Here is a 12,800-nt window from a genome sequence, read left to right on the forward strand (position 1 = left end):
CTCTGAGGAACTTAAAGGAAATGTAGTTAAAATGTTCACATTAAATGTTTAATAAGTAGTATTAAATTAATTATTAATAATTATTAAAGTAATTAATGAGTAATAAACATATTCAGATTGTCATAGCAAATAGTCAAATGGATTTTTAGAAATAGAGATAAGGTGGAAAAAAGTCTTGGCATGGCATTCTGTCACTCTGTTTTCTGTCCAAAAGATAATCTCTCCTAAGAATTACCATACATGGCAATAAATACCACTGGTCATACCTTAGTCTCTCCATGCTAAAAATCACCATTAAAACATTAAGAATAAATAGCATCTAAGTGAGAGCTTTTTTGGAAGCTTTAACCCAAGCAATTGGAAAGTTGGTATGCAAGTTATGTGCGTTAATTTGGAAATAAATTTACCAACAAACATGGCTAAACGCTGGTATACTTTTTACTGCTGCTTGCAGTGGTAGGCAGCATAGCAGCCCAATGGGCAATATCCCCGTCCCATCGTGCTAACCCTGGCTGATGACCAGAAGACTGGCTAGTGCTTCTTGTTTATCCAGTAGATATGCTAAAGAAACTTGGTCTTTTCACTTGCTCAGGACACATGTATTGAAGAACTGTTGCCTTCATGTCTAATGGCTCAATATTGGTGAGATGTACTTGGACTCAAAATAAGGAGCTGAATGAGGGTAAGCAAAATGTTCAGGTGATTCAAATCTGTTGTAGTCAGACTGTACGCTCTAAAGTAGTAACGATTTAGAAGCTTTTTGCACAGTGGAGTTACTGAAAATGATCATAGAGCTTTGACTTAAAAGCTCTAGAATATATTCACTCTGTGATTAACTGAAGCAATTTCATGTTGGTGTAATTAAACAACATACTTAATCTTCAGCCCATAATATTTTTTTCTGAGATGCTAAATCAGCGATAGATCTGTAACCTGCTCGACTAATTACCAGTTATCCATGCCCTACAACTACTGGTAAAGAATAAAACCTTGAGGCAATTGAAGAAGAAAATGCAGTAAAATATGGAAATAACCGTAGTAATTAAAAGACCTTTTTTCTTAGTCTTTTGGAAAAAATCTCAAATATCGTAGTTAATATCTTGTGCTCAAAATAATGGCAATTCTGCTTTTAATAAGGACACTAAATTTGCTGATATTCCAGTTCCTTTCCATTTGTAGAAAACAGAAAATATTTCTGTGCTTAATTATTTTGCAACTATAAAAGGGGAACCCAGTGTTTTGAAACAAGCTGATCAGTCAGTCTGGTTACATTCTTTGCAACAGCTGACCTGCAGCCTCCCCCTCAACTATTTCCACTTACATCTTGTAACATTTTGGAGTTTCATAGCCTGTGACATCCTCCCTGCCCTACTTCATCACTGCATCTCAGATCTAGACTGTGTCCAAAGCCCCAGGGCCGTGCCTCTCTGCCTTGCAGTGAGGTATACTCTCCATTCAAATGGATGCTGGCGTAATCCAAGAGCTGAAGCATGCTGAGATTTGAAGCTCTCTTGCAGGTTCAGCTGAAGGGGCGTGATAAAGCAGCTCCGTGTAAGAATAAGGTTGCACCAGTAACCCTAAGAAGAACAAAAAAAATGGAAAATGTCCAAGTAAAGACAGGGGAAAGCAGAACATGCCAGTACTAGTAGGCACATTTCTAACATCAGGGATCATAAATGTTTGTTTCCTGAGGCATGCATGTTAGAAGGACCTTTCTTGGTAAAACTTTTGTGGGTGGATAAGAGTTGGAAAATACCTTTTTCTGTTGCAACAACATCCTCTGAAGTGATACAGTGCTACAGCACATGGCTCAAGTCATAGAGGAGAATTAATTAAAAAAAGCCTTATTTACTTGTGGAAATAAAAGCTGTGGGGTTCTCCCTTCCCCCCCCGACACTGCCAAGTCCTTGCACTGTTCAGTCTCATCCTTAAGTCTTGTAAGTAAACTCGGGCATGAAAAGTGTGCCTTTGTTCCCTAAAGTATCAAAGGAACTGTGATGTTCCTATCTCATGCCAATCATTATAACAATCATTAAGTCAGCACAATAGGTGCCGGGCTTTCATGTCCTTAGGGTTGATGGCACATACACAAAATATTACTGTTATTGTTATTTTTACTATTTTTAGGCATACTTTGTTAAGACTACAGCAAGCCTATGAAAATAGCAGACATTCAGTTGGTGGCCATAACTACTGAAAGGTCTCTCTTGGGAATCTCCTGCAAAGCTCCACGTGACACAAGTTAGGTAAGGAAGAAGCACCAGGTGAGAGTCCTCAGCAGGAAAGGAAGAAGCCAGACCAGCTTCATCCTGGTCCTGCTTCCACAGGGCTTGTGCTACACTGGGGCCCTGTTGGCTTTGGTGGGACTAGAATCAAGCACCCAGGCATTATCTAGTCTTTTTGCAAGCCAACAGTGTAACATACTTGGTACTAAATTCTGCCAAGAAAAAGACCTGGCAGATGTAGCTTTCTTTTAGATACATTTAGCTGTTGTGGTAATTGAAAAGAAAATACTGTAAACAAGATTACCAAAACATACTGACTCATTCTGAGGTGTTTTGTGAAAGCAGGGGCAGATCTCTTCAGGGCTCTTCCCTAGTGGCAAACCAAAAAGCTTATCTCAACTGGATTTTTATTTAATCTGATTTAATTTTTATTTGTGTTTTTATTGTTGGCATGAAGGAAATTGTGGATCTGGAACCTTCAAGGTGTTCTGGAGTGTGTTAAGTTGGAAGCTAGACGCTTACGATTATTCATATCAGTACAAAGAAATCCTCGGATCTAACCAACACAACAGTAACAATAAAAATTATGGTATCAAGTGCCTGTCCCATTCTTTCAGCTTTATCTTATTTTACAAACGGAGAAACTGTGATCCAGAGTGGCTAAAAGATGCCAATAGTTGCAAAAGAAATCAACGGGCAATAGAAGTTAGTTGTTTAACCTTCTAGTTTGAAACAGAATGCTTCCCCTTATACAAAAAAAAAATCAGCTTGTGCAAACCAAGAGATCATAAAGTTCAAGTGTCTGAGCCCTAAGTTAGTAATACATACCCTCTAGTTCCCACACGTACATGATTGCACTTGGTACATCTAAGTAGTGAGATCAGTACATTGAAATATCTTGGCTGATCACATAATTTATTTTTCCAAAGCCTGACATTGCAAATTCTCTGTTGACATCATGGAGTATCCAGTCTGTCCCCCCTGAGGGACAAAAGACAATGGAAGCATGTATTCAAAGACACCTTGTGAATATCAAGCCTCTGAGGTTAAGTGAAGGTCAATAAAAGTATGAGAAAAAGCAAGACAGAGCAAAGGTTTGCCTGGAAACCTGGAAAACCTGACTAAAGTGTCTTAAAAACTTTTTTTGTGGTCCTTACTAGAGGTTTGGCACAGGCCTGAGGAATCCATCCCTGTTTTTTAAATAAACCTCAATGCTTGTTGTTACAGGAGCCCATGTGTGCGTGTGGTCATTGCCACAGATGTTTAGAAATCCAAGCAGGGTGGATGAATTGAGGAGAGTTATTTGTTCTTTATGTTCATCATTAAGTATTACCGTATTAAACCGAGATACTTAGTAGTCTGTGATAGAACATGTAATTTGACCAAGTATTTTTTCACCTCCCCACGTATGCCAGACAGTTCTAGCCAGAACTTTCTACTTCAAAACATTATTTCCATACTCCACTCTATTTTGTACTGGTTTGGTAAGTATTCATTGGCTGAACATAACAGAACAGTGATGCCTGCCAAGCATAACCTCCTTGACTAGAAATGAAGGCAGCACTCAGCTATCACTGACTGTTAACTCGTAAATCAGTTGACATGAGTCTGGAACACTGATCAATTAAATATCTCAAATTTGCAAATGCTTTTCCTCACGTAGTTTTATGATCTGGGAATGGTAAAGTAATATTGATTTAGAAAATCAAGGTAATTTACTGTTGATTCTTTAAAAAAATTACCTACACAGGACATACTAAACCACAAAACTGTAACATGTGACTGGCAGCTCTTTCTGGACAGCTTGCAGAACAAAAAAAAACGTAGGGCCTATTACTGTGAGCACCGAAGCAGCAGCATAAGGCTTAGGTTGTTGTCATCCATTTAATCCATCACATTCGTTTATAACGTAATTTAGCAGCTACTCAGGCTGATAAATACCACGGACAACATTTCACAGGAGCATTGTCAGGCCAGGCAAATTTCACACACTGAATGTTAGCTTTTCATAATTATCTTTCCTTATGCAATTATGATTTTTTTCCCCCCTCTCCAGTTAAAAAAACAAAACAAAACAAAACAAAACAAACAAAAAACCAAAACCAAAAAAACCACTTTGTCAGTGTATCCCTTATTCTGACGACCTCCCACACCTGGCCATGGGCTAGGGAAGAAGCCACCAAGAAAGAGAGCATTCTTGCCGGACCTTCCTGGGTCCTCCTAAGAAGAAATTGTAAGAAAAATTTCTTCCTAAGAAATTTCTTCCTAAGAAATTGTAGCTTAGTGTTACCCAATGCCCATATAACCTCACATAAGCCCCTTCCTGCCCAGTCACCTGACATAGTACAGACACACAGCAGCACAAAAGAAAATTCATTGAGCCTTAAATGTCTCAGGAGATAAACAAATTGTTCATCACTTTTTGGCCATGGCTGGTCACTGTGCTGTAAGCAACAGCAGGAATTAGGACAATAGGCTTCTGGTGAATGGTAGCTGATGTCATTTTTTTTTTTAATGTATCAGATGACACCTAATAGACACATCTTGCATAAGAGATGGAGTAGAAATGGGTTGCCCCAGCATTTGTTCAGAGCTTGCATGTTTGGCTATTCCTTTGACAGCTTCAGGTCTTTGCTCTCTGCAAAGTAGCTCGTAATCACTTCAGGTACACAGAGAGCTATAGTTCCTGAGCAAGGACTTTTAGACACAGAGATGCTCACAGGCAGGGGCTTCTCTAGAGCTAGCTTTGGTACAGGTTGCAGGCAGACAAAATGTGATCCCCTCCCCATGCCCTTGTATGACCAAATCTTCTTCCCGGTCCTGTGAGGACATTCCCCATAAACTACTTCACTCCACATCAGCAGGAACTTTTCCAGTTCAGCCTCCCTTGCTTCTCCCTATGAGAGAAACCATATGAAACAGTCCAGAAAAGTCGGGATTTGTGTTTTGATAATATGATTTAGCCTAACTTTTCCCATTGATTGATGGAGCAAATATGCATTTGTATCTTCAGTATCTGAGCGCAGTCTCTTAAAACATGTACTCGTAGAGAACTGGTGCAATGGAAGGATGCTGTGGTTCCTACTTTGCAGACTTCACAGAGAAACTAGAGCCCAGGTCTCCCAGGGCATGGAGAAACCTAGCCTTTATTGATTTCCTTTGAGTCACACAGGAGGTTGTTGCTAAAAGAGAGGATCCAGAACCCAAGCTAGGATCTTAATCACTGTCGTCTTGCAGTTAATCCAATTATCCTTCCTACTTATACAGTACTTTTCAGTCGAGCGCATACAGTGGAACGTTAGAATATAATTTTGGGAGCACAGCAGCCAATTACCAGGACATATCCACATTCATGGAGACCTATCAAGCTATTAAAATGCTTTATTTTGAAACTGGAGACTGCCCTAGAAAAGGCTGCACTGTAATTTCCATGCACTGTCAGAACGAATCGATCAAGAGCAGCAGTTCAGGATCCTGGCCTACCGCGAGGGACAAGGGAATAAACAGTTATCCCTCTTCACTAATCAGCCACCCCTCCACAGGCAGCTGGCAATGCAAGCAGGACACCTGAGGGCAATCTGCAAAAAAAATTATTTACTATTAATGAAATTCAGTAGCCTCTAAGGTAAGCAAGTGCTCCTCAGACGAAGACTCTGGAGCCAAGCCCTGTGCTTCCATTTGGTACTCATTAAGCAAAGAAATAATCCAGTGGAAATGGCTGCTTATACAAAACCAAAACAGTCTCCTCTCCCTGAGACAGATTTTGTAAGCCAAACAGATATTTTCCATGGCTTTATGTGATTTATTGCAGCATGTTGGCACTAACCAAGGGGTTTTGATGCAGTGTATATCTGATCCAAATTCTTCTCATAGAAATGATTTTTGATCTGTCATGTCTATCTTTAAGTTCAGAGGTCCCTGGGAGAATGACTTTGTTCAACACAAATGTAAATAGTATGGAAATGAAACCCTTCCTCTTGTAAACTGTTTTGCAGGTTGAGAGCCTCACACTGATTCATAGATCTCTAGTGTCAGACCTGCTTTGACATGCTGCTTAAGCATCACTCTTTACTAATTAGCAGTATGTTCAATAAAAGGTACAATTTATCAGCTGACAAGCGGCATTAATTTGATGACACCGTGAGAATACTTACAAAATTAAATTAGTCTCAGCATTGGTTAAAAAAAAGAATACAGACAAATAGGCCATGGGAGAGACAACATGCATGTGGGAGAGGTTTCCCTCAAGTTTTCTCAAGAAAAGAACCCTACAGCACTGCAGGAAGTTACCCCTGCTCTCTTTGGGCTAAATGAAATGCAAATATAATTATGGGGGTGAAGGCTGCAATGCAGAATTTTGATATTTTTACTGGGAGCAATGCTTAATGGCCCAGTAAAGCTGTAATAACATACAGAGCCATTCATCTCCAGGCCTCTGAGACAAAAATAGTCCAGACGCAGCCACAACGAGGTTGTTATCTGGTGAACATCCAGTAAGACAAAAATTGGATGTGTTCCAGTCACTTCTAAACGAGCCCTGTGTATAAAGCTGGTAGTTATAAAACTATTTTCAGTTTCCGTCCAGAAAGGTAACAAGGTGAAAGAGAAGTTCAAAGATCTCATCTGTGGTCTTGGCAGACCCAGCAAGGGCTACAGAGAAGACTGACCAGGGGAAATGGTGAATTTGGGCTGGGAGGATACGATAACTATTTGTCTTGGGTCCCGCACACACAACGCCATTCAAACTTCATGCTGCACAGCAAACCTGGCACTCGAACCAGAGGTTCAGCGCTGCTCTCTATATACAGTTTATATACAGGGTGACACACAGCCCCAGAACGAGCACAGCTGGCGTCTGGCAAGACCATGCGACAAGTTGTACAAACAACTGCAAAAATTTTAAGAAGCTATGACAAAGAAAAGATCTTCTTACAAGCTGCTTATTTTGCACTTTTCATGAAAACTTAAAAACCTGCAACAATCGCACTTTGACATTAAAACTTGTAATTGCTGTTCCACGCTGTTTTCTAGCAGGGATATTGTAGCTACAACTCAGACTAGTCTATTTGCCCAGAGGAAACACCATCAGCAAAATGCTTCTCCCACGACTATACCAAATTGTCCTGCAACAACTACACTGTACGTCCTTTCCCCTTGCCATTAGCGCACAAATTAACACAAGCAACCCAAGGAACAGGAGGGATTTATTTTGTAGCTGTTAGGACTTGCCTCTCACATGAAGGAGATAATCTCCCAAGATTTACTCCTACGATGGGATATTCCAATCATTCCATGGATTTCAGGATTAGTTATATCCGAGGTACAATTTTTTTTAGCTGTTTTGAAATGTCAGGAGTGAGAGCTCTCAAAATTAACTGCTTGTGGGGCCAGTCCTGAAAGATTTGAACTCAGTCAATACTTTCCCATGTTGTTGCGCAACAAAAAGCAATTGAACGGCCTGTTTTCCGACTTGGAAGCATCATTACAAAAGTGCTGGGATGGGGCAAATCAACTTTGAATTTTGCAATGCATTTTAAGGTCTTACTGAACATCCACGTGGAAAATCTAGCGCTTGCTTCATCAATGGCATATGTCACGGATAACATTTTCTATTTCTTTGTCCCAAACATAAGGGCCCCTTTGTTGGAGGGTGTTGTGTACTTTGGTTTCCTGTCAGTCCATGCAGGGCCAGCTGAAGAGGCAGGATAAAGCATTTTCCTTTCACCTCCAAGAACTTTGTGTTCACATCCTGGGTATTGTCTGAAGTGACATAAGGCTTGAGTGATTTTCTATTGACATATATGTTCCTTGTATCAAAATAGTGAACAAAACCCACCATAATATGACCGAGCCAACAGGCCACATCATTTTTTTAAAATAGCAGGCAGTAACCAAACCAGGTGATCCACCTAAAAATTTGACTGAAGCTGGTCACAGATTTCTAGTTAGGCATTTCACATTAAAACATGAGAAACCAACCAGCATGATCCTCACCTCAACAGATTTTAAGCCAAAACAGTTTCATTGTCCTCAGTCTCGGACATGATGCAAATCTAATACACAGCTCACCTCCTAAGCAAAGTTAAAAGGGGCGAGGGGGCAGAAGAAAACAGGGAAAGGATCTAAAACCTTCAGAAAAGTACTCGAAACTAATGTTTTTTCAATTTTGTTTTTTATTAATAGGTAGGTTTTAAAATGACAGCTGCTGAAAATGTCTGGAGAGATTTAATGCCTTGCCTTCAGACAAAGAACCTGTCATTAGATTGACAGACTTTACGGGCAGGGTTCCCTCCTGCAACTATTTGCATAAGAAACCGTGTCGAGGATTCACCCCATGGGTTCAGGGAGAGGTTTTGATTTTACTCAAATGATTCATGGCATTACAGTGCTATGTTCTCTTTGGATGTTTGATGTTCATGGTGATGTAATTTTCATGTTTTGAAGTGTTGTGTCTTTTGTTTTTCCTTCGACCTGCCTGCTTTTGGGGTAGTCATCAGACAAGGAAAACGTTCCTCTAAAGGAGTACTCTGAGTTCTCATAAAAAGGTACTGTAATTGTCCAGGCACTTGCACAGCCCAGCCCTGTTTATAATAACCTCAGGAGCAACCTCTGTGCCAGAAATAGTTTATTAGGGAAACTGGAAGTGTTTAAGCCACTCTATAACTTGCATGAGGTCAATGTAAATGTTCTACCTGGGCAAACAGCAAGGGAGGACCTGCCTACAAACCTTGAACATGTGGTGCCAGAGCAAAAAGCTGAACCCAGAATAGAACGTGTGACAGACTCCAAATATTCTAAAACTAAGTGTTTAGGAAGAAACCCTAAATTCAAGCCAGTCACATCCCACTGACTGAACCCAACGCCTACTTCTTCACACCCCACCTTGATGCTCCAGCTTTGCGTTGCTGGTACTCGCCACACAGCACCACTGTCTCTCTCCTACAGCAGGACCTGTGCTGCCAGGCTCAGGTCTTTGGGAAAAGTGTGAGCCAGGGCTGTGACAGAGAAGTCCAAATGCACCGGAGAAGCTGCAGTGCAAGCTGCAAGGAAGCCAGGGGAGCAGGTCACCCTGGAGGATGTATTCCCTGGCGTCACAGCTTCTCCCCATCTTGCCACCTTTTGCTTTGGCCTTACCAGCATGTTTGATGCTCTCAGAGATATCAGAACCTCAGCATTTTAGAGGGCTGGTCCAGTTCACATATCCATACTATTGAAACAGCACATTAATCCAGACCAGTCCTCCGATTCTGCACAAGCACAGATTGAAAGCAATCCTCTTCAGCCATTTTCACGAATCACATTTGTTTCAAAAAGCCTATTTTCAGTCTGAAACTTGAAACATGCGGGTGAGCTTGTTACAAACCCTGGCTCTGATTAAAAGCAAAGCTTTCCTTCTGGGTCTCTTTAGATTAGGAGAAGCAAAGTTGCTTTCTCATACTTTAGATCTCTTAGTCTTTCCCTCTCTCTAATTTTGTCAGTGCCAATGCTGCTTTGCAGTGTTGTTTTGGCAGTGGTGAAATGGCATATGCTAACAAAAATATTTGTTAATAATTTATTCATAAGTATTCCAACCAACCTTTCGTCTTCAGCCAAGGCAAAGAAATGGACAAACGTATTCAGGCTTCAGTTTTCAAGCACTTTATTCACTGGATTCACTTGGAATCAGCTGTGCTTCACTTTTCTGAAAACATTCAGACCCTCTGTTTCTGGCAAGTGCTGCACCTTTGGATCACTGCAGTAGAGTATTAGAATTAATTCAGGAATATCCTCAGAAAACTGGATGACATTTCTTCGCTCCATGACCTCTTCTAGTTCATCTCCACCTTTGCAGATTTTTTCTGGTGTATAATAAGGAAAAAGAAAAGGTACTTCTTTTAGAAACAGCTGCATCTGGTCTTAGCATCGTGGGTTGCCCACACTCACATGCACAGATTTCATACCCAGGGTCTGTAGAAAGTCCTAAAAACAAAGCCAGAAACATTGTCAAAGACGTTATTTACACATCAGCCCAACTTTTCTGCACTATTAGTTTTTGCCAGTTGTGTGTGCCTCTTTTACAAGCGTGTCACCTGCTTCCTACAGTGAAAGTAGGAGACCCATGTTGGACCCCGAGGCTTCAAAAGGTATGTGTGCTTTGAGTCCAAGTATTGTCTATCTAACAATGGAGCTGTTCCACGGAAGCAGCAGAGCAGCCGCTTCTCTCCCCACCAGCCTTTGTAGAACAAAGCACCAGGCTCCTCAGGAGTCAACTTTGTTGTTTTGCCGTTGTGTAACAAGCTGTCATCCGGCCACAGGCGCCAGTGGCCGCAGCCCCCCTTACGGGAGCAAACAGTTCAAAAGCAGGGCTGGGTTTATGCAGTTTAATTTGATGTGTCAAGTGTCTTTATTACAAGCATTCTTGCAATGTTTGCTGTTAGCACTCAGAAAAGAACATGTATCAAATCTAGCCAGGACACGGGGAGGGACAGAGGACAGCTCTGGCAGGAACTCTCACTTGCTCTGACAGAAACTGTAATTTTCAGGGCCAGCATGCAAACTACCAAGAAGATACTTCAGCATGCTGTAATATTGATCTTCCCTGAACATCAGATGGAATTACAACCAATAGTGTTTGCCGCCGGCAATCCGGTCTTTGCCCCTCCTCTATATCCTTGGCAGTCAGTTCCAAGGAGAGAAAAAAAAATGTTTGCAGATAAACAATCTGTGGCCAAATTAGTCAGGCCAGATGTGAGTTAAACTTACAGTAATTATGCTGGTTTTATACTCTCTCTCCAAGTGGCTGTTTAACTCGCATTCAGACACTTGGGAACAATATGACACAACATCCCATGCAGTAAATGCTCAGTAGAATTCCCTCTGCCAGAGATAACATACTGCAAATATTACTGTGTTCAATGATCTCAGCATAGGAAGAGACACTGCTCATCAACATGTTCTTCAAGGAATCAAAGCAAAAAGAAAAAAATCTGGAAACACAACCAAAACCAGTTGCTGACAGTTAGACCAAACCCTTCTGGAAACCTGTCAGTGTTTTCTTCTGCCGTGTCTATTGCACAGACACCACGGTAACAAGTGATTCAGGTATATTCCTGATTAAATCCAAGAAAGATTACATACTTCATAATAATGATAGGCAGATGGACAGAATGATTTAGAAACTAGTCTGTTCGTTCCTGTTTCTCACAATACCTGTACGCATTTTGATTCACAGCTTAAAACTCCTGGCTCCAGATAATCCTTTCAGAAATAAAATTGACATACCAGGCAATAATAGTCTTCATATAAATGAAAAAGCTTTTCTTTTCCGTGAACCCATTGACTCATTCATCTTTCAAGTCTCTGCTCCAAACACGTTTCTTATAGCAAACCCTCTGCCACTAACATTCATGCATGAACTGTTTATCATAACTACCGACAAGAAAGAAACAAAAGCAAGCTGCTTGTTTGTACAGGAACGAGAATGGTCTTGTGGTTAAGATACTTTGCCTGTGACTGAAGACATATGGATTCCCTTCTTTATGCAGAGCCATGATTTGTGTGGGAGTTTGTACCATTTACCTTACATCTTGTCTCAATTCTCCTTCCCGTAAAGAGAGCATTATTATAACAGGGCTTTCAAACCACCCTGGGACAATGTAAATATTTGCTTCATTTTGACAGTGCAAAGCACATTCACTTGTTTTAGTTGCGTGTATAAGTAATTAGGTTACCATAAAGAGTGCTGTATTGTAATTATCCTTCTACACCAACTTTCTTAACCAAACTTTCCCTAAAGTCTATATCTATGCTAAGAGTGTTGGGCAAGAAAACACCAGCTGAGCAAGAAGACCAAGCCTTGTTATGGTAAGTAGATAGACACCACCCAAGGAAGGTAGCCCAAGGTAATGGGCAGCTGGATAGAAAACAAAGAAAATTCCTTTTTCATAAATGAGCTCCTCCCCTGCAGCACACAAACACGCCTAAACTAGCTCTCTACAGTTCAAAAAAACCACCCCAACCTTCCAGTCTTTTCTACCTAGCAACAGGCTCCCTTATAGGGATTACATGCTCTAACACAAGCATATATGCCACTGTGCTGTGTGATGATTCCCCCCCTTTCCTTCAAAAGAGTAAGGCAAAAATCCCTGGTGAGCATGTAAAAGGGTATACCTTGTACGTTGTTATACCGCCTTCTAACAGCGGCACATTGTTACCAGAGCACTGTCTAATCAGTTCCTTAATAAAAGATGTCCTTCCCAGTACCAAGTGGAAAACATGCACCCTCTCCAATGAGCAAACTCTTGGAATCCTTTCCAGCAAATATGCTTCGTCCAACCTGATAACCCTCCACAAAACAGTGCAACTGTGACAAAATCGTGTTTGTCGGTGGTAAAAGAGAAGGAAAGGAAATTTGAGGTCTTTACTCCAGTTCTTCCACACTTCCTTCAAACTGCACTGCCTGCCTTTCTGCTTCATGCGCTCCCCTGGCCATTAGCACCCCTATGCATGATTGGGAGCACATGACCTGACCCCACATTATTCATTAAAAGGTAAGCAAAACACTCTTCAGGGAGCTGCTCTGTCTGCTTATCGTAG

The sequence above is a fragment of the Mycteria americana genome, chromosome 3, assembly GCF_035582795.1.
Source record: "Mycteria americana isolate JAX WOST 10 ecotype Jacksonville Zoo and Gardens chromosome 3, USCA_MyAme_1.0, whole genome shotgun sequence".
Classification (NCBI taxonomy): domain Eukaryota; kingdom Metazoa; phylum Chordata; class Aves; order Ciconiiformes; family Ciconiidae; genus Mycteria; species Mycteria americana.